This window comes from Nicotiana tabacum, chromosome 2, assembly GCF_000715075.1.
Source record: "Nicotiana tabacum cultivar K326 chromosome 2, ASM71507v2, whole genome shotgun sequence".
In the NCBI taxonomy this organism is placed as follows: Eukaryota; Viridiplantae; Streptophyta; class Magnoliopsida; order Solanales; family Solanaceae; genus Nicotiana; species Nicotiana tabacum.
The window spans coordinates 79,977,975-79,997,604 of record NC_134081.1 but is presented as its reverse complement, the minus strand read 5'-3'; the positions used below and the strand labels follow the sequence as shown (position 1 = coordinate 79,997,604).

At 38.9% G+C, this 19,630-nt stretch overlaps 1 long non-coding RNA gene across 1 annotated transcript; it reads right to left on the bottom strand.

Moving 5' to 3' along the window:
- Positions 1-13,437: 13,437 nt before the first annotated feature.
- On the bottom strand, positions 13,438-16,768 carry LOC107825541 (uncharacterized). Its single transcript, XR_001657094.2, has 2 exons — positions 16,644-16,768; positions 13,438-13,649 (listed from the first exon to the last, which is right to left on the bottom strand). It is a non-coding gene; the product is annotated as an uncharacterized LOC107825541 (long non-coding RNA).
- Positions 16,769-19,630: the final 2,862 nt, after the last annotated feature.

Genomic DNA, 19,630 nt, shown 5'->3' with positions numbered 1-19,630 from the left:
AGAAAATTTTACTATAGAATAGGTAGAGAAAATTGTATTTCGTCGGGTCAAATGTGAAAGAAGAGAAAATTTAACTGTGTTTTTTGTGAGAGATATTCCATTTATAACATCAACAATATTTGAGTGAAATGGCAGCTCAACAAAATTAGTAGCCTAAAGGCAAATTTAAATAAGAGCCTTTCCTTCTTTTTTTTAAGGTATTTTTTATTTATAGCATAGTACTTTTACAAGATATAAAGCTTTCAAATTCACAACTAATATCTGATAGTAATATTAAATTTATATTATGAAGGGTTAATGCAAGTTAATAAGATGTAAGCCATGTGTTTGCAATATGTTATTTTGGATCTTATTGTAAAAAATATTATTTACTAATATAAAGATTTGAGTATTTAATTCAAAGTTCTAATATATTTGTACTGTTAAAAAGTATCAGTATTTTTATCTTTCTTAATAAAGATTTGCATTTTTTTTCTACAAATACAATTACAGTTTCTGTATGGATGAAAATTTGTTTGGATAAAGGCAGCTCAGTGACGTTTCTTGAAAAACAGAAGTCAGTGGCTGCTTCTTCAAGATAGTAGTAAAGTCTAAAACAAACAAAAGTCACAAGCTGCTTAGTTAGTCTAAAACAAAAACAAAATATTGCATTGCCGGTTTCTTTTTTTCTTTTTCTTTATAAGACAATAGATTAGTGTTTGATCCAAACTGTATTGTAGAGTTGACAACTTCATAATATAATTTTCTTTATTTAATACTTTTGCTATGTGCGTTCGAGTCACACTTGTAAGGAGTTATGATCAGTCTTGACTCCTTTCAAGTTTCTCACTCTTCATCTCTTAGCTTGCCAACATAACTTTTTCACTTGGACTTCTAAAAGAACTAGCTCATTCACTATCTATAGGGTCAACAGTGTCACAACCCAAATCTATACACCTAAATTTGAAGATCCCAGGCCATCTCGTACGAACAATGCACCTGAAACAGGAAGAAGAGCGCCCAAGAATGGACTAAGCAACCGACACAACTCCCCTCACAATATAATCCATGATCATATAAAGAATAAATCAATTTTTGTATCAAAACATAATTTTTAAAAAATATGACTAATCCATAAACATAAAGTTTATACTTTAACCCAAGAATACTATACTTACACCGATATTTCGGTAGTAAATAGCGAGCAAGTACCCTTCCCACTTGCCCGGTGCAGCCTTATCGTAACTCGTAATGTCATACTACATGGGATTTAGTCGTAGTATACACAACAGGGTGGCCATCTAGATTTGTAGTCTATATCAATTGTGTCCATTTGCGACCCACATCGGCATGTGTGGTTTTCTAGCAACGAATAAAACCATACGATTAGCGTCCTCGGTAATCACAAATTACTCCAGAGAACATTAATGAACATCAAAATGAATGTTATTTAAAAAGAATGAATTTAGAAATGGCAAAATATGGTTATGCTAATTAGAGTTCAGAATACAAGAAGCAACAAAGATTCCATAGGGTTAAAAAAGTTATAATAGTAGTGTTTACCCGAAAAACGGATAGAGTTGAATTTGTATGTAATTCTAAGGGTACGTGGTATAACTTGACACAAATCGTAGGAGTAAGTAGAGATATCAAATATTGACTATAAAGAGAAGATACAAACCGAGTTGAAAGGGTGATGATTTATGAACAAGCAAAAATGAAATTATGTGTGAAGCTCAAAAGGATAATCTCTTAATATGGGAATCTTGCACAAATAATAACCATTCCTCTTATAGTGGAGGGATCCTACTTTGGATATAATAAAAAATACATAGTGGGGAACCCATGATAAATCAATTTTTCCCTAATTTCCGCCGAGATTCCCTTTCTTAGTACGGCTGTAACGGCTCTTGTCTCTTGGCTCGATCTTGATCAGACTTGGTATCGATCGGTTTTCAGGCTTAGAGCTCGATGTGGGCTCGAGCTCGATATTAACTCGGGGTCTGGTATTGACTCGGGGCCGGTACTGGTTGGCCTCTGGCTCTTAAGCTCGATTCCATCGCTTCTCATCATAGTTCAATTTGGATTAGAGCTCGATAATGACTTCGAGCTCGGTAATTGATCTGTCCCTGAAACTCGAAGCTCGTTTGTGCCTTCTTCGGATCTCATCTCGATATTATGAAGACTCTCTTCGGTCCATTATGTTATCATCTCGACCAGTCGTACGAAGGCCGAAATCGATTTCGACCGTATATAGATAGTCAACGGCGTGATTTTTCAACGGTGCTATTAGATATACACTGACGTTTGCACCGAGCCTGACCATGACGTATGTGATAGTTGTCCCGTCGGTTCAGTTTACCAAGGCATTTAATGCGTGTCAGACGATGGTCGGCCACTGCTGATATTGCACCGCCATTGCTCAATCTATAAATAGCCCCTTTTTTTTTTTTACCATTTATCACTTTTACATCTTTAATCTCCAAATTTTCTAAGTTCTTTATTATACCTTCTGAGTTCATCTATAAATTTGTGATTTTCACTGCAAAATCTTTCTTCTGTGATTTTCAATGCAAAATCTCTTTTTTTTTAAAAACCCTTTGTCATCTCTTTCTATTTTCGATCTTTAAATCCAGGATGGCGAAAACATCTAAAATCGTTCCTCAAAAAGAAAAAGCTTCTTTTTCACAGCCTGCTGCCGACAAAACACCGGTGGAGCCACGGCCTGAGGAGTGTGTTCTCGGGGCGTGTGTTTTTACCTCCGATTTTAAGATCAACAAAGGCTCATCGATTTTCGGTCGATGCGAGTCAGTATCGAGGTATATGTGCTCGATAATCGAGGGGCATCTTGAACAGATAAGGAAAGATTGCAACTGGGAGAACAAAGAAGTGGTAATCCCGGCTTCCGAGGAAGATATTACTACTCATGTGAAAGGATTTTTTAAGTGTGTATACCTACACTTTCACGTTAGGCCCCCTCGACCTTGTTGTCATCGATTTTTGCCGTCAATACCAAATAACCCTAGGCCAAATCCATCCTTCTTTTTGGCGGATCATTATTCTGATCCGCTTTTTTGTGAACAAAATCGAGGGGATGCCTTTCACCCTCGACCACCTTTTTAGATTGTACAGCCCCACCTCTTTCGAGGTGGGTTAATAAAACTCCAGCGTCGGGCTACCAAGGTGCTATTCTCAAGCATAGATAAGGACAAGGATCGAGGCTGGATGGGAAGGTTTGTTCGAGTGAAGACTTCAGACCTAATTCCGGCCGAGAAGATGCCATTTCTCGAGGAATGGAACATAAAGTGTAAGTGTAATTCTGCTGTTATCTCCTATTGTTTTGCCCCTTCGTTTCTTTCTCACCGATATCCCTTTTTGCGATGCAGCGGTTCCTTGGATGCCCGGCGCAGTTCCTAACCTTAAGAGCTGGGTACGGGACCTGGCTTTGACCTCTACATACGCCGAGTGCTCATGGCATGATTTGTCAAAGGGTCGATGGGAGGCCAAAAATCATGGTAAGCTTTTTTCTCATGTCTTTGATAGTTTGAACGAAATGTTTTCCATATACTTAACCAATTCTCTTGTGTGTAGGTCTGGGCAAAGATACGATTTTGAGGGCCCTGTCTGGTGAGGAAGAGACGCCGGCCCTGGTCCCGAAACCGGTGAAGGACCATAAGAGAAAAAGGGTCGCTACTTCTGAGGATCGACATCCTAAGACAAGGGTGACTCGTAAGCCGAGGAATAATACCATCCCTTTGACCAAAGAATCAGTTCGGCGTCTAAGGGATGAAGACGAGGAAGAAAAAGAAGACGATGGGTATGTACTGGTGGCCCGAGTGAAGAAAACCATCGATGCCCCAAAGGCAGCTGGATCGATGGTGGTTTATGAGCCTCTGCCTTGAACTGAGGGGATATCGGAGAAGGGTTCGGCCAAAGTTCCCGAGTTGCTGGAGATCGAGGATGCCTCCCACCGAAACGGTGGATATATCTGAAGGGGCCAGCCCTGAACATCTCCGAACCGAAGAGAACGCCCCAAGCGACTCACTTGGGTCAATAGTAATCGGAAACTCGCCTACTCTCCCCGTTTTTTCCGAAGGGGCGATTCGGGAAGCCCAAGCTTTGGGGACCCTCGAGGTAGGCCGGTCTCATGAAGGGGAGGACCCCTTCTGTGATTTGTTTACTGGTGTCGAGGATGTTGCTGGCCCTAGTGATGTGTCAGGCCTTTTATATGAAGTGCAACAAGCTCTGAATCAGGTAAGCTCTAACTCCCTTCGTTGGTACCACCTTTATGCTTGTTTTTCCTTTTCTAACTTCTTTTCTTCTTTCTTCGTAGGCCTCAGTGGTTCATCGAGAAGCATGCTCTCGATCTCGAACTGAGCTGAGTCGGTATGAGGCCAACCTCCGAAGGGTCACTGAAGAGAGAAATGCTCTTAAACTCCTCTGCGGGCAAAGGGAAGAGGAAATCAGGGAGCTCCGAGCCGAGTTGGCCAAGGCTCATCAAGACCAGACCGACCTGATTGAGTAGGTAATGATAATCTAAAAAACTCACGGGCTCGATTCTGGAACGACGGCTAATATTTCGATCTCAAAGTTGCAGCAGAAATTTGAGGTGATCAAGCTGCTTCGTGAGGAGGTTGATACGATAAGGGCGGAGACCTTGGGGGTGGAAAAATAGCATGGACCACCTTGCTGCAAAAAAAGAAACTGCTCGAGCCCAATTATTTTCGGCCGAAAGTCAACCTCAAGGCATAAAGGAGAGGAGCTCGGTTCAAGCAAGGAAAATAGAGGAGCTCGAGGCTCGGTTGGCTTTCGAACTTGCTAAGGCCAAAGCTGAAGCATAAAAAGTAAAGGCCGATGCGGATGCATTCGTGGCCGTCTATCGGGCTGATGCTGAAGCCACTCAGATTCAAGCGAGGGAGGCAGCCAAGACCGCTCAAACTCGAGCACATCGTATTGCTGAACTCGCTTGATGCCAATCTCGGAGGGAAACCCTCGAGGAGATCCATGCTCGAGGTTTTGATCTTACTGAAGTGATAAAAAGGGCTAAAGAGCTTGAAGTTGATGCTGGAGCCTTGGCTTCCGATGATGATGATGATGATGATGATGATGATGAGAGCAAGAGTGGGTCCGAGAGCGGGGAGGTGCCCGATGGAGAAGAGACCACCCCCGGAGATAACCAGGAAACTTAGGGTTTTTTCCATTTTGGATTTTTGTGTAGGGTCCTGTTCGGGCGTTGTAAACACTTAGGCTTAGGCTTAGTAGTCGAGTGAGTGATTGCTCGAACTCCAAGTAAGAGTAGCCCTTAGGCTTAGTGGTCGAGTGAGTGATTGCTCGAACTCGAAGTAATGTAGCCCGTAGGCTTAGTGGTCGAGTGAGTGTTTGCTCGAACTCGAGGTAAGAGTAGCCCGTAGGCTTAATGGTCGAGTGAGTGTTTGCTCGAACTAAAGTAGTATGTAGGCTTAGTAGTCGAGTGAGTGTTTGCTTGAACTCAAGGGAAGAGTAGCCCTTAGGCTTAGTGGTCGAGTGAGTGATTGCTCGGACTAGAAGTAATAGTAGCCCGTAAGCTTAGTGGTCGAGTGAGTGTTTGCTTGAAATCGAGGTAAGAGTAGCCCTTAGGCTTAGTGGTCGAGTGAGTGTTTGCTCGAACTCGAAGTAATGTAGCCCGTAGGCTTAGTAGTCGAGTGAGTGTTTTCTCAAACTCGAGGTAAGAGTAGCCCTTAGGCTTAGTGGTCGAGTGAGTGATTGCTCGAACTCGAAGTAATAGTAGCCCGTAGGCTTAGTGGTCGAGTGAGTGTTTGCTCGAACTCGAAGTAAAGTAGCATGTAGGCTTAGTAGTCGAGTGAGTGTTTGCTCGAACTCGAGGTAAGAGTAGCACTTAGGCTTAGTGGTCGAGTGAGTGATTGCTCGAACTCGAAGTAATAGTAGCCTGTAGGCTTTATAGTAGTAATGTAGCCCTTAGGCTTAATAGTCGAGTGAGTGTTTGCTCGAACTCGAAGTATGATTAGCCCGTAGGCTTTATGGATCTTGATTTCTTTGGTATTTTAATTGTCAGTCCCCGATTTATGGGGTAAGTTTTTCAAACTCCTTCGGTCGTGATCGGCCCTTAAACCTGTTTGAATCATGAAGTAGAACGAACTTTCCAAAATATGAGATATCGGTAAAGAAGAAGTTTCTCTTCATAAGTTATTATACATGTGTTCGTGTTTTGTGCCAAGGTTCGAGCAAAACTATGCGGTCATGGTTCGTTTTGACTATTTGGCCCTTACACTTTTCCCTATCGAGACCGTGTTTGACATGAAGTAACTTTCTTATATCGAAATTGATTTATTCGATGGTAACGCCCCCCAGTATTCTAGGTTGATTGTAAAGAGGCCTCAAATACTATTGAATTGTTCTAAGTTAGCACGGTCAATGGTTGTCTCATTAAAAACCTTGCCGAAAAAACCCATTTGGGATAAAAACGGTCTAAGGGAAAAAGAGTGCAACGCGTGCTCTCAGGCCTAAGGCTTTGTGTTGAATAATCCGTCCATGTTCCTGGTCGAACTCCTGCAAGGGTTAGTTTCGAAATATAAACGAACATGGGAGGGTCATGCCTTAGCAGTAGTATCGTTTTAGGTGCGACACGTTCCAATTGCTTGGTAGTTGTTTGTCATTTATAACACCGAGCTTGTGGGATCCTTTACCAACGATTTCGAGTACCTGATACGGTCCTTCCTAGTTTGGACCCAGTTTTCCTTCATTTGGATTTCGGGTGCTGAGGGTGACTTTCCTTAGCACTAAATCCCCGATTTTAAAATGGTGAAGATTGGTTCTTCGATTAAAGTATCTTTCGATCCGCTACTTTTGGGCGGCCAATTAGACGAGAGCGGCTTCTTGTTTTTCATCCAATAATTTGAGGCTAGTATTCATAGCCTCGTGATTTGACTCTTTTGTTGTATGTGGAAACCTGGCACTGGATTCCCCGACTTCGACCGGAATCAAGGCTTCGGAGCCATATACTAAGGAGAACGGGGTTGCCCCTGTACTGGACTTTGATGTTGTTAGATATGCCCAAAGGACTTCGGGTAGAATTTCTCTCCATTTCCCCTTAGCGTCGTTCAACCTTTTCTTTATGTTTTGAATGATAGTCTTGTTCGTCGATTCGGCCTGTCCGTTCCCACTAGGGTGATATGGCGTTGTTAATATCATTTTCATTTTATGGTTTTCGAGGAATTCCATCACTTTGCTGCCGATAAATTATTTTCCATTGTCACACAATGTTTCGGCGGGTATCCCAAATCGACATACGATGTGATCCCAGATGAAGTCTACAACCTCTTTCTCTCTTACTTTCTCGAACGCCTGTGATTCAACCCATTTAGAAAAATAATCAGTCATAAATAAAAAGAACTTAGCTTTACCTGGGGCCGATGGTAGAGGGCCGACGATATCCATCCCCCATTTCATAAATGGCCATGGGGAAAGGACTGGATGAAGTTATTCTCCGGGCTGATGGATCATCGGTGCAAACCTTTGACATTTATCACATTTTCGAACAAACTCCTTAGTGTCTTTTTCCATGCTATCCCAGTAGTATCTTGCTCTAATGATTATGTGAATCATTGATTCGACGCAGGAGTGGTTCCCACAAGTGCCTTCATGGACCTCTCGTAAAACATATTCGGTGTCTCCTGGTCCTAAGCATACTGCTAATGGTCCATCGAATGTCCTTCTGTATAATGTTCCATTTTCAGCCAATGTGAATCGAGCATCTTTGGTTTGTAGGGTTCTCGACTCTTTAGGGTCCGATGGGAGCTTTCCGTTCTTCAAGTATTCAATATATTTATTCCTTCAATCCCAGGTTAAGCTTGTAGAGTTTATCTCGGCATGACCTTCCTCGATCACGGATTTCGAGAGTTGAACGACAGTCCCCGAGCTGATCTCATCTTCCTCGACCGACAACCCCAAGTTTGCAAGTGCATCGGCCTCACTGTTTTGTTCTCGAGGTATATGCTGTAAAGTCCATTCTTTGAAATGGTGCGAAGTTACCTGCAGTTTGTCCAAATACCTTTGCATTCTATCCTCTTGAACTTCGAAGGTTTTGTTTACCTGGTTTACCACTAGTAAAGAGTCACACTTGGCTTCAATGACTTCTGCTCCCAAGCTTTTAGCTAGCTCGAGACCTGCAATCATGGCCTCGTATTCGGCCTCGTTGTTAGTCAACCTATAAGTTTTGATAGATTGCCTAATAGTGCTACCCATGGGCGGCTTCAAAACGATGCCTAGCCCGTACCCCTTCACATTCGAAGCACCGTCTGTGAAGAGGGTCCATACCCCTGATGATGTACCCGATTTTAATAAGAGTTGCCTTTCAACTTCGGGTACGAGGGTTGGTGTGAAATCGGCCATGAAGTCCGCTAAAATTTGAGATTTGATGGCCGTCCGGGGTTGATATTTGATATCGTACCCACTGAGTTCGACGGCCTATTTGGCCAATCGGCCCGATAGTTCGAGCTTGTGCAAAATATTATGAAGTGGGTAAGTGGTTAATACGCATATGGGGTGACATTGAAAGTATGGTCTTAACTTTCTAGAGGCTCTTATCAGTACAAGTGCCAATTTCTCTAAGTGTAGATATCTAGTTTCTGCTTCCCTAAGGTTTGACTTACATAATAAACGGGAAATTGCGTACCTTGCTCTTCTCGAACTAGAATACCACTTACTGCTATTTCCGATACTGCCAAGTACAAGTAAAGTTTCTCATCTGCCTTTGGAGTATGAAGCAGCGGTGGGCTCGACAGGTATCGCTTTTCCTCTAATGCCTACTGGCATTCCGGTGTCCAGGCGAAATCGTTCTTCTTTTTTAGTAGAGAGAAAAACCGGTGGCTTCGATCCAACGATTTCAAAATGAATCGGCCTAAGGCATCTATCCGTCCGGTTAGCTTCTGTACGGCTTTTACACTGTCTACGTGGTGATGTCTTCGATGGCCTTGATTTTATCGAGGTTGATCTCGATTTCCCGATTCGATACCATGAAGCCAAGGAACTTGCCCGAACCGACCCCGAAAGGAAACTTCTCGGGGTTGAGCTTCATGTTGTATTTCCTTAAAATCTCGAATGTTTCCTGCAAATGAACCAAATGGTCCTCTGCGCACAGGGACTTGACTAGCATGTCATCAATATAAACTTCCATTGATTTACCTATTTGTTCTTCGAACATTTTATTTACTAGGCGTTGGTAAGTAGCTCCCGTATTTTTTAGCCCGAAGGGCATTACATTATAACAATATGTTCCATACTTGGTGATAAATGAAGTCTTTTCTCGGTCCACCGGGTTCATTTGGATTTGATAGTACCTGGAATAGGCATCGAGAAAAGTAAGGATCTCGTGACCGGCCGTGGCATCGATCATGCGATCGATGTTAGGCAGTGGAAAAGAATCTTTGGGGCATACCTTGTTTAAATCCTTATAATCTACACACATTATAAGTTTGTTACCCTTTTTAGCGACTACAACTACATTGGCTAACCATTCGCGATATTTTACCTCCCGAATGGACCCTATTTTGAGAAGTTTAGTTACCTCGTCCTTTATGAATGTGTGCTTTACCTCTGACTGGGGTCTTCTCTTTTGCTTCACCGGTTTAAACCTAGGGTTCAGGCTTAGCCTATGCGTCGTTATCTCCGGTGGGATCCCTGTCATGTCTAAATGGGACCAAGCAAAACAATCTATGTTACCAATAAGAAATTGAATAAGCGTTTTCTTGAGTTCGGGGGTTAATCCCATTCCCAGGTATACCTTTCGCTCTGACAGGTTCTCGATCAATATAACCTGTTCTAGCTCTTCGACCGTTGATTTGGTGGTGTCAGAATCTTCGAGAACAATAAAAGTTCGAGGGGTCAGAAAATCCTCCTCTTCTTCTTCTTTCTCCTGATTCATTGATTCGGTCGAGGCCGGTGGCTGTGATTGCTATTTGACTTCCTGTTTACCTTCGATGTTTGACCTTTCCGAGGTTGATAGTATTGATATCGGTGTTACCTCATCGACCGCAAATATTTCCTTTGCAGCATGCTGCTCCCCGTATACTGTTTTTACACCGTCCGACGTTAGAAATTTCATCATTTGGTGGAGAGTCGAAGGGTGTGCCCTCATATTGTGGATCCAAGGCTTTCCGGGCAGGGCATTGTACCTTATGTCACCCTCGATTACGTGGAACTTGTTATCTTGAATGGTTCCATCCACGTTCACAGGTAGAGTAATCTCCCCTTTAGTTGTTTCACTGGCCATATTGAAGCCGTTTAAGATCCGAGCTGCTCCACGACCCTCGACCGGATGATATTCGCCGAGCTACCTGGATCCACTAAAACACGCTTAACTTGAACTTTATTTACTAAGATAGAAATTACGAGAGTGTCATTGTGGGGCTGAGAAATGCCTTCTGCTTCTTCGTTGTTGAACGATAAAGTGCCTTCGGGCACATAATCCCTGGCTCGTTTTTCCCTAGTGATTGATACCTTAGTGCATTTGAATATGGGTCCCTGTGGAGTGTCGACCCCACCGACGATCATATGAATGACATGTTGGGGTTCCTCATGTTCATTGTTTTTGTTGGAGGGCCTTTCTCTGAAATGATTCTTGGCTCAATCGTTGAGGAACTCTCGAAGGTGGCCCCCATTGCATAGACGGGCTACCTCCTCTCTTAATTGCCTGCAATCTTCAGTCTTGTGACCGTGCGTGCCATGGTACTTGCACATCAAATTTGGGTTTCTTTGGGAAGGATCGGTCTGTATGGGTATGGGCCACCTAGTATCTTTGATCCTTCCGATTGCCTACACAATGCCCGATGCATCGATGCTAAAGTTATATTCCGATAACCGAGGTACTTCTATGGGATCGGTATACTTGTCAAAACCACTTTTGCTCATAAGTCCCCGAGAATTCTGTCCTCGATTACTTCTTCAATTGTTCCGGGCGGAATTGCGTCCTGAACCATTGTTCTTTCGATTTGTGGTATATGGTTGATATCGGTCTTTGTTCGACCTTGGATCCTTGTCGACGTCCCTCTAGTTTTTAACTACCGACCTATTTGTATGTACTGAACCGGAAGGGGCTCCTAATTGGTCGTCCTCAACCCTGATCTTCGATTGATATCGATTGTTCACATCTGCCCAAGTTACAGCCGGATACTCGATCAAATTTTGTTTCAGCCGACGCGATGCTATCGAACTCCGCTCGTTCAACCCTTGGGTGAAAGCTTGAACGGCCCAATCATCTGTGATCGGTGGCAATTCCATGCGTTCCATTTGAAATCGGGACATGAATTCCCTCAGCATTTTATTATCCCTTTGTCTTACCTTGAAAGGGTCTGATTTCCTCGTTGCGACCTTTATGGCCCCTGCGTGTGCCTTTACGAAAGAATCTGCTAACATGGCAAATGAGTCGATGGAGTTTGATGGTAGGTTGTGATACCAAATCATTGCTCCCTTCGAAAGGGTCTCTCCGAATTTTTTCAACAGCACAGATTCGATTTCATCGTCTTCTAAATTGTTACCCTTGATGGCACATGTGTAAAAGGTGACGTGTTCATTGGGGTCGGTCGTTACATTATATTTAGAAATCTCGGGCATGCGGAATTTTTTGGGGATCTGTTTTGGAGCTGCACTTAGTGGAAAAGGCTTTTGCACGAATTTTTTGGAATCCAACCCTTTCAACACTAGTGGTGCCCCCGGGATCTGATCGACCATGGAGTTATATGTTTCCATTTTTTTATCGTTTGCTTCGATCCGTTTTGTGAGTTCCTCGAGTATTTTAGCAATTTCGGGATTAGTCTCCGATTCTTGTTCATTTGATCTTACTATTGCTGGCTCCGTTCTATGAGTGATTTCTCGAGGTAGACTGGGCTCCGGCCTGCTCGGTACTTGGGTTTGACTCTGCAACTGAGCTATCGCTACCTATTGAGCTTGCAATATTTCGCAAATCGTACGCAAGCTGGTTCCGTTTTCCTCAACGTTCTGGGTATTTCGAGCTGCAAATCGAGTTTCACCGTGAATGTTATTTTTCGGGTCGGAACGTTGGTTTGCATTGATGTCCATATGCGAATTAACGTCTACTGGTACTTCGATCCAAGCTCCAACGGTATTGACGAGCGGCCTTTCCTCCCCGGTCATCAAGTTGTTGTTTTTATCTTGAAGGCCAGCTTCGTTGTCGATATGTAGGGTCATTAATTGAGAGTTCGTAGTTTCTAATCTGAAATCAAAGACACTTCCAAAAACAAGCGTAAAATGGCGTGTTTTGCAGAGATTCGTATCAAATAACCATTGTTATCCTTAGCCCCACGATGGGCGCCAAACTGTTTACCCGAAAAACGGATAGAGTTGAATTTGTAAGTAGTTTTAAGGGTACGTGGTATAACTTGACACAAATCGTAGGAATAAGTAGAAATATCGAATATTGACTATAAAGAGAAGATACAAACCGAGTTGAAAGGAAGATGATTTATGAACAAGCAAAAATGAAATTATGTGTGAAGCTCAAAAGGATAATCTCTTAATATGGGAATGTCTCAACAGTATTTGAGTTACAATGTATTAATGACTTGATGCCCCCTTGCAGGAATAATAACCATCCCTCTTATAGTGGAGGGATCATACTTTGGATATAATAAAAAATACATAGTGGGGAACCCATGATAAATCAGTTTTTTCCTAATTTACCCCGAGATTACCTTTCTTAGTACGGTTGTAACGGCTCTTGTCTCTTGGCTCGATCTTGATCGGACTTGGTATCGGTCGGTTTCCAAGCTTAGAGCTCGATGTGGGCTTGAGCTCGATATTAACTCGGGGTCCGGTATTGACTCGGGCTCGGTATTGGTTGGCCTCTAGCTCTTAAGCTCGATTCCATCGCTTCTCATCATAGTTCGATTTGGATTCGAGCTCGATAATGACTTCGAGCTCGGTATTTGATCTGTCCCTGAAACTCGAATCTCGTTTGTGCCTTCTTCGGATCTCATCTCGATATTATGATGACTCTTTTCGGTCCATTATGTTCTCATCTCGACCAGTCGTACGAAGGACGAAATCAGTTTCGACCGTATACAAGTAGTAACTTACTTGGGGGGAGGGGGGGAAGTGTGTTAGAAGTGACTTGTAAGGTTCAGAATTGTTAAAGATCTTCCTTAATGTAGATGCCGTCATCGTTATACAATTTCAAAAATTAAATGAAAACCAGAGGTTTCATTACGAATATGATAGTATATTCTAACATCAAGGACAGCGGAAAATTGAATTAATAATCAAGCTCTAAAGATTGGGATTTTGGAAAGTGTACCATTGAAAAACGAGTTATGCAAATGATACTGCTAAAAGATAGCAAGAATAAGTTGACACAAAGACAAGCACAAAAAGAAGAAAGAACAAAAAGCATGACTTAAAGAAGAAAATCAAGAAGTGAAGCTGCTCAATTAATGAGAAATTTAAAAATAACATAATAATAATTAATTTTTTATTAGAATAACTTAATTCAGCATGATCCGACGTACAATAATGCATATAATAATCGCTCCTAAAGTTGAGATTCTATGAATCGTTGCTTCAAGTTGGCATCAATTTGGGCGTCTTATTTGAGGTGCATGGCTCCGTCCCTGAAACGATGACTAGTACCACTTGAATCGAACATCATTTTCTTCCACCCCCTGCCACAATTATGAAACTTAAGAGATCAAGCAACATGTGCCTTCCAACATGATCTATTTCTGATGAAGCATAAGAGATCAGAGTTCTTGCTTTACCTTGGCATCCTTTCAGTATGGCCATCACGTCCTTGTGATGTTCTATACGTTGTATATATTCATAGACTAACGCACAACCTACAATCTATTCAATATTCAGCCTAAATACCAAATTCATTTACATGAGCCATTCGGACGATGGATTGTTGGAATTTGTGGTTCAACCCACTAGCTATAGGCTTTGATATAGTCTTCAACCCAAGGGCAACACGATTGAGTACTGGTATCATGATGACAAGATGAGTGCAGGCAAGAATTCTTGAAGCAGATGAATTGAGATATAAAAGACCACGAACCAGTGAACGAGAAGTGCAGCAACTGACTACTTTTCAATCTTTTAATTAAATGCATGTGCAGCTTGCCCACCTGACCCATAAAGGGTTTAATTTAAAGGTTCAAATGTTGGATTCAAGCCTAATTTACAGGGACATTGATTCAGAAGTGTTCCCTGAGACTTTGAATGAAAGCCCAATGGCAAACAGTTTGTATTAGTTCGCTAAATTGGAGATGCAACTGCACCACTTGTCTAGCTTCCCCCCTTATCTATGTTCAAAAATAATAGCACGCTGACAACCCAACTATATTCTTCAACCTCTCACCTGTAATTACTGGGTTTTCTTTAGTCCAAGAAAAGCTTTGAGCAGTTTATTCATTCTTTTTTCTTTCCCCCTTTTTAGTTTGAACAAGGAAAAAAGTGTTCTACCTACTCCTCTTCTTTTTGTGATGTAAATTTTATTCAAGGCCCTTCTTTCAAGTAATCATTGACTACGAATAAGAAATATCATTACGCAAACCTAGGATTATCACTTAATAGCTTTTAGAAGATAGATAAGGATTTAGCCTTTGCTTAATCTTAAAACTTAATCCTAAAACCTCGCATCAGAAATCACACATATTTATATCATTTTTTTTTTTTGCATAAGCATCATATGGCTATATCTATAGGGTGATTGGATTTGGACAAGTGGTTTTCTCTATCATTGGTTGATGCATAGCATCACAACCTCTTTCTCATGCTGTAGGACTGTACTAGTCGCGTGCAAACTTTAATGATTTGATCTTTAACCCTCTAAATTTGCACGAGCTTGGGCCTTGGGTCTAATCAAGGTAGCGACGGCTATCCTGACTTGTCAAGTGAAAGTGGAGATTGATCTTCTCTAAATTATACTAGTTTATCAAAAAGAATTATTACTCAAACTAAGAGGTAAGTGAAGCCTAAGAATTTAAGACAAAGGGTCTCCCTCTCCCTTGTCAAATCTTAGTTATCCGGGAATGAGAACTCGTTTTACCTGTGGCTAGTAGGAGTAGTTCCATGGCTTCAACTCATTAATATATTATTCTAGCCTTCTAAATAGTCAGAGTGGGAAGTCAAAATAGAGAGACATGACAGAGGTTGGGGAGAAGGAAAAGGTATCAGACATCAAGCCAATGAAAAGACAAGGCGGCTTGGCTGAAGGGTTAAGAAGAGAAAACAACTATACTTTCTGAGTTAGAAAGGAAAGGGGAATTTTTGGAGAAAGATCTTTTTTTTAGAGTAATTTTAGGAAAAAACATCTTTTCCCCCTTACTCTTTAATATCATCGTAATTTATAAATCCTAGACAAAGATAGGGTAAATTGCATCCTAGATCAGCAATTCACAATTTTTTTTTATGATGCAATGATTATAAATGTCATAAACCATTAAGAGTATGGTGGCATCACATGAATTTAGGAAGATTTACTTGTCATGATGCTTAATTGTGAGGAGTTTCTTCTCGAGAATAAATAACCTACAACGCCTGTGAAAAACGTTAGATCTTTCCACTCTCAAACAACAAGAGGTAACTAAACACAGTGGATTCTTCTAAAATAGTGACCTCAAGATAATGGACATTATCACACCCACACAAAAAAAAAAATTGGCTCTCAATACATATCTGAAAATGCATAAAACAATAAGTATGCATTCACTGGTTAAAACTCAACGGGCAGGCACTCTCAAATCAAAAGTTGCAAACCAAGGAAAAAGGTGAAAAGGTAGTGGTGAAGGCAGCAAAAAGCTTAGCAGATTGTAGAAACAATTCAAGCAAATCTACGGTTAACTAAAGATGCTTTCAAATAACCAGAGTCCGTAAAACACAGAGAAAAGCAATCCTCTTTTGAAGAATTCTTGCCCTAATTGAGTGAAAAGTCTAGTCTTTTCCAATTGTAAATCGTCTTAGAGGACAAAGGTGTCACAACCCAACTAAAGCTATGATCTTTACTTTCTTAGATATATTCTAACATTATAAACCCAATCTTTAGCAATCTAATTTTTCTTTTTCATTGGCAATAAATAATGTTCAAACACAAATTTAAATAAAGAAACATTAGCCAGCGCAATAATTAAGATAGTAAAAAAAAAAAAATGTTTTGTAAGGACAAAGGTATCCCAATCCAACTAAAGCTAAGTTTTTTAATATCAAACATAAAATCTAACATTAAAAATACTATCTTTTGCCATGTTTTCTCGAATTAATTGCGAGGAGTCTCTTCTCAAGAATAAATAACCTACAACACATGTGAAAAGGGTTAGAGCTTTCCACCCTCAAATCACGAGAGTAACTAAACACATTGGATTCTTCTAAAATAGTGAGCTCAAGATAACTGGAACATTAATCTTGGCTCTCAATAGGACCGTATGATTATATATCTGGAATAAATAAAAACCATTTATACACCCCACAAATTAACGCACAACGGGAAGGTATTACTTAAATCTGGCTCAAACCCTCATGACGATATTAACAAAACAAAAAAAAAAGTAGCCCGGTGAAGGCAGACAAAAGCTTAGCAGATTGGAGGAAAGATTGGAGCAAATCCTCTGTCGACTACGGATCCAATCGAATGAGCCAGTAAAAAGCTAAGAAAATCTTACCAGAAAATAAAGCCGGATTCCCTCTTTTGAATCCCTTGTTTGATCGAGCGGTCCTCCTCGGTCCGAGGTCAGAGAGGAGAAAATTAGTAGGTTCTGCGTACCATTCTCTAATCCAAACGCTGTTTATATAATTAGTTTTTGGCCGTGTTTCTTATATCAATAAGTATATTGTCTTAAAAAATTAAAATAAATAACATTAAATAAAATATTTGAGATATAAAAAAAAGTGAGTTCTTATAATTGATATAATGTTAATTCTAATTTAGCTAGTTCAATAAAAGAATAAATTATACATTATAGAAGTCCTTATAATTATATGGAATATCTTGTAAAAAGTATTGTTATTTTGTATCTTATATCAAAAACAAAAAAGCAACACAAAAATTACTTACCACAATCAATCAAAGATTTGGCAAATAACACAAATTTAAAAATATAATCCCTTGATCGTTTTTGAGATTCGGGAAGGATAGATTTGCCCTATGGCTCTTAGAAAAAAGGTACATGTGACTAAAGTCTAAGAATGATTAATAGATATATTACAACAAATAACTAAATATATTAAAAAGATATAGGGAGTTCAATTTGTAAGAATGTTTACAAAAAAATAAAAATAATAGCCAATGACAAATCAAATAGAATATAGTTTTTCTTCTACTGCTTCATTTTTATTTTTTCAAATTTGCATTTTTATCGATTTGATTCTTAATATTACACAATAACCGATCTTACTCTATTTCTTATTCTTTCACCATTAATGCACTTCTTATGGAAAAATATATGAATGCTAGGAGTTTTTTCATTTGAAAATTACTTCTACTTATATGATCATTTTGGGAAAAAATTAAATTGCATTCTTTTGCTACTTAACCAATTTAATTATTTATTTTACACATTAAATAAAATATTTTTTTATTAATTTAAAACTTAATATTAACTCATCCCAAGTTTTAATATTTAGCTATTGGATAATTTCGAAAAAAATTCTCCTAAATTCTCTTTATAACACAAACTTCTATTGCAGTTTGAGAATTACGCTCACATCTCTTATTCTTATTTTTTGTAACAAAACAAATTTCACATGATAAAATCTAATAACATCTATATAATGTTCCAAATTGTCCTTCAATGGCACTAGATATTAAATACTAAATTTAGTAATACAAAATTCTTTACATTAGTACAAAATAAAAGTATTTGCACTTCCAAAATGATAAGACTGGGATTAGAACTCTTTCGTCTCATGCTCGAATTTTAACCTATTCCACGTTTCATGTTGCATATTTATTTACCTAAACTGAATATTAATCTTTAGAAATGAGATAAGTTAATATTCTTTCTATTCGATTATTCCTTTCAATTTATTTATTAATATTATAAAATTATGAATGTATGATAAAAATTTAAACCCCTGATTTTACTGTGCTAAAGTATATTAAGAATCTAAAAAAGAAAATTACATTTATTGTTCTTTGATTTTTATTAATGATTAGATGTTCCTTTGATTTTTTCCAAATATAATGAGTATTCTACTTTTGTGTTATATAAAACTTACGTGTACCTATTTTTGGTAGCTTTAAAGTAGTGCTAATCTACGAAAAAAAAGGTACTACAGATATGAATAATTAATTTCTAAGTTTTGAATGATAAAAAAATATTATAGTTTACTACAACTTTAATATTAATGGGCTTGAAATAAGAAAACCTATATAAAATAAAATTTAATTGCTTTTAGAATCCTAAATATAAATATTCTCTACATAATTCAACTATGAAAATTTTTAATAATCAGAATTATAGTTGATTTCAATATCATGGATATTAGAAAAATAATTAAATGATCATCCCTACATATTAGGAAAATATTTAAATTACTATTTTATCCAATATGAACTCTATTTTTAAAGGGTAAAAAAGATGAACGACATTTCGCTAAAGGCCTTCGTGCTTTTAATATAGTACTAGTCTTAGGGTACGCGCTTTGCGCGTGTACCTATATTAATGAATAGACAAATTTTAAAAATTACATACATATTATTAGATAATTTGTTTGAGTTATAAAATATAATTAAAGTTTTTTTTTAAATAATAAATATTATTCTCATTTAGTTAGCTTAACAAATGAAGGAATTTTATTTAGATGCCTTATTGTTATTTTTTCCGGACTTATATCAAAACTTATGAAAATTGTTAATATTTATAATTAAAGATTTATCAAATAACACAAATTAAAAGGGCTCCAAAAGCGGATGTGATCAGGTAAGGGTAGCTCTGAAGGGAGAGATGAGAAGAACCAAGCATAAGGAGCAACAATCGCTATTGATAGTTCCCGTGCAAAAATTGGGAGGAAGGGCAAAGGAAAGAGCGATGGAAAACCTATCTTTCTACTCTTTCTTTCTCGTCTGAAGGCCTCTTTTGGGCTTCGGCCAAACACTTTTTCTCTGACCCAAATTCTCCATTTTGGTACACGCCAAAGTGTTCCATTTCGGCGAATTGAAAGAGCCATCAATCACTATGATCGATCTCTTGGTCTTTTAAAAATTTGTGAATGAAAAAAAATTGGCATTATACCTTCTAAACATTTGATAGTGATAATGTAAAGTTTAAAGAATGACTAATTTTGAATTAATATTTTACAAGAAAAAACTTAGTATAAAAATTATAGCAAGACGTTTTCATTTGTTGGACTGAATGCAAGAAAGAAACAAATGACAACTCATTTATAATCTAGTTGCCTTCTATAATTTTACCTTATTGCTTAAATTAGTTTTTTCACCTATTTGAATCTTCATTTTTTATTATAATTAATTTTGCTATATTTTATGATTTTTTTCAATGTCGATACTCTTATTACAAAAATAAAATTTATGTACTTTAAGTGTTTTGTCAATTTAACAAAAATAATTCTTATATGATAAATTTGTAAAATAATTGAATTGGATTCGTTTGCTAATTAGTTAATTCAACGACTTAATTATTTGTTCTCA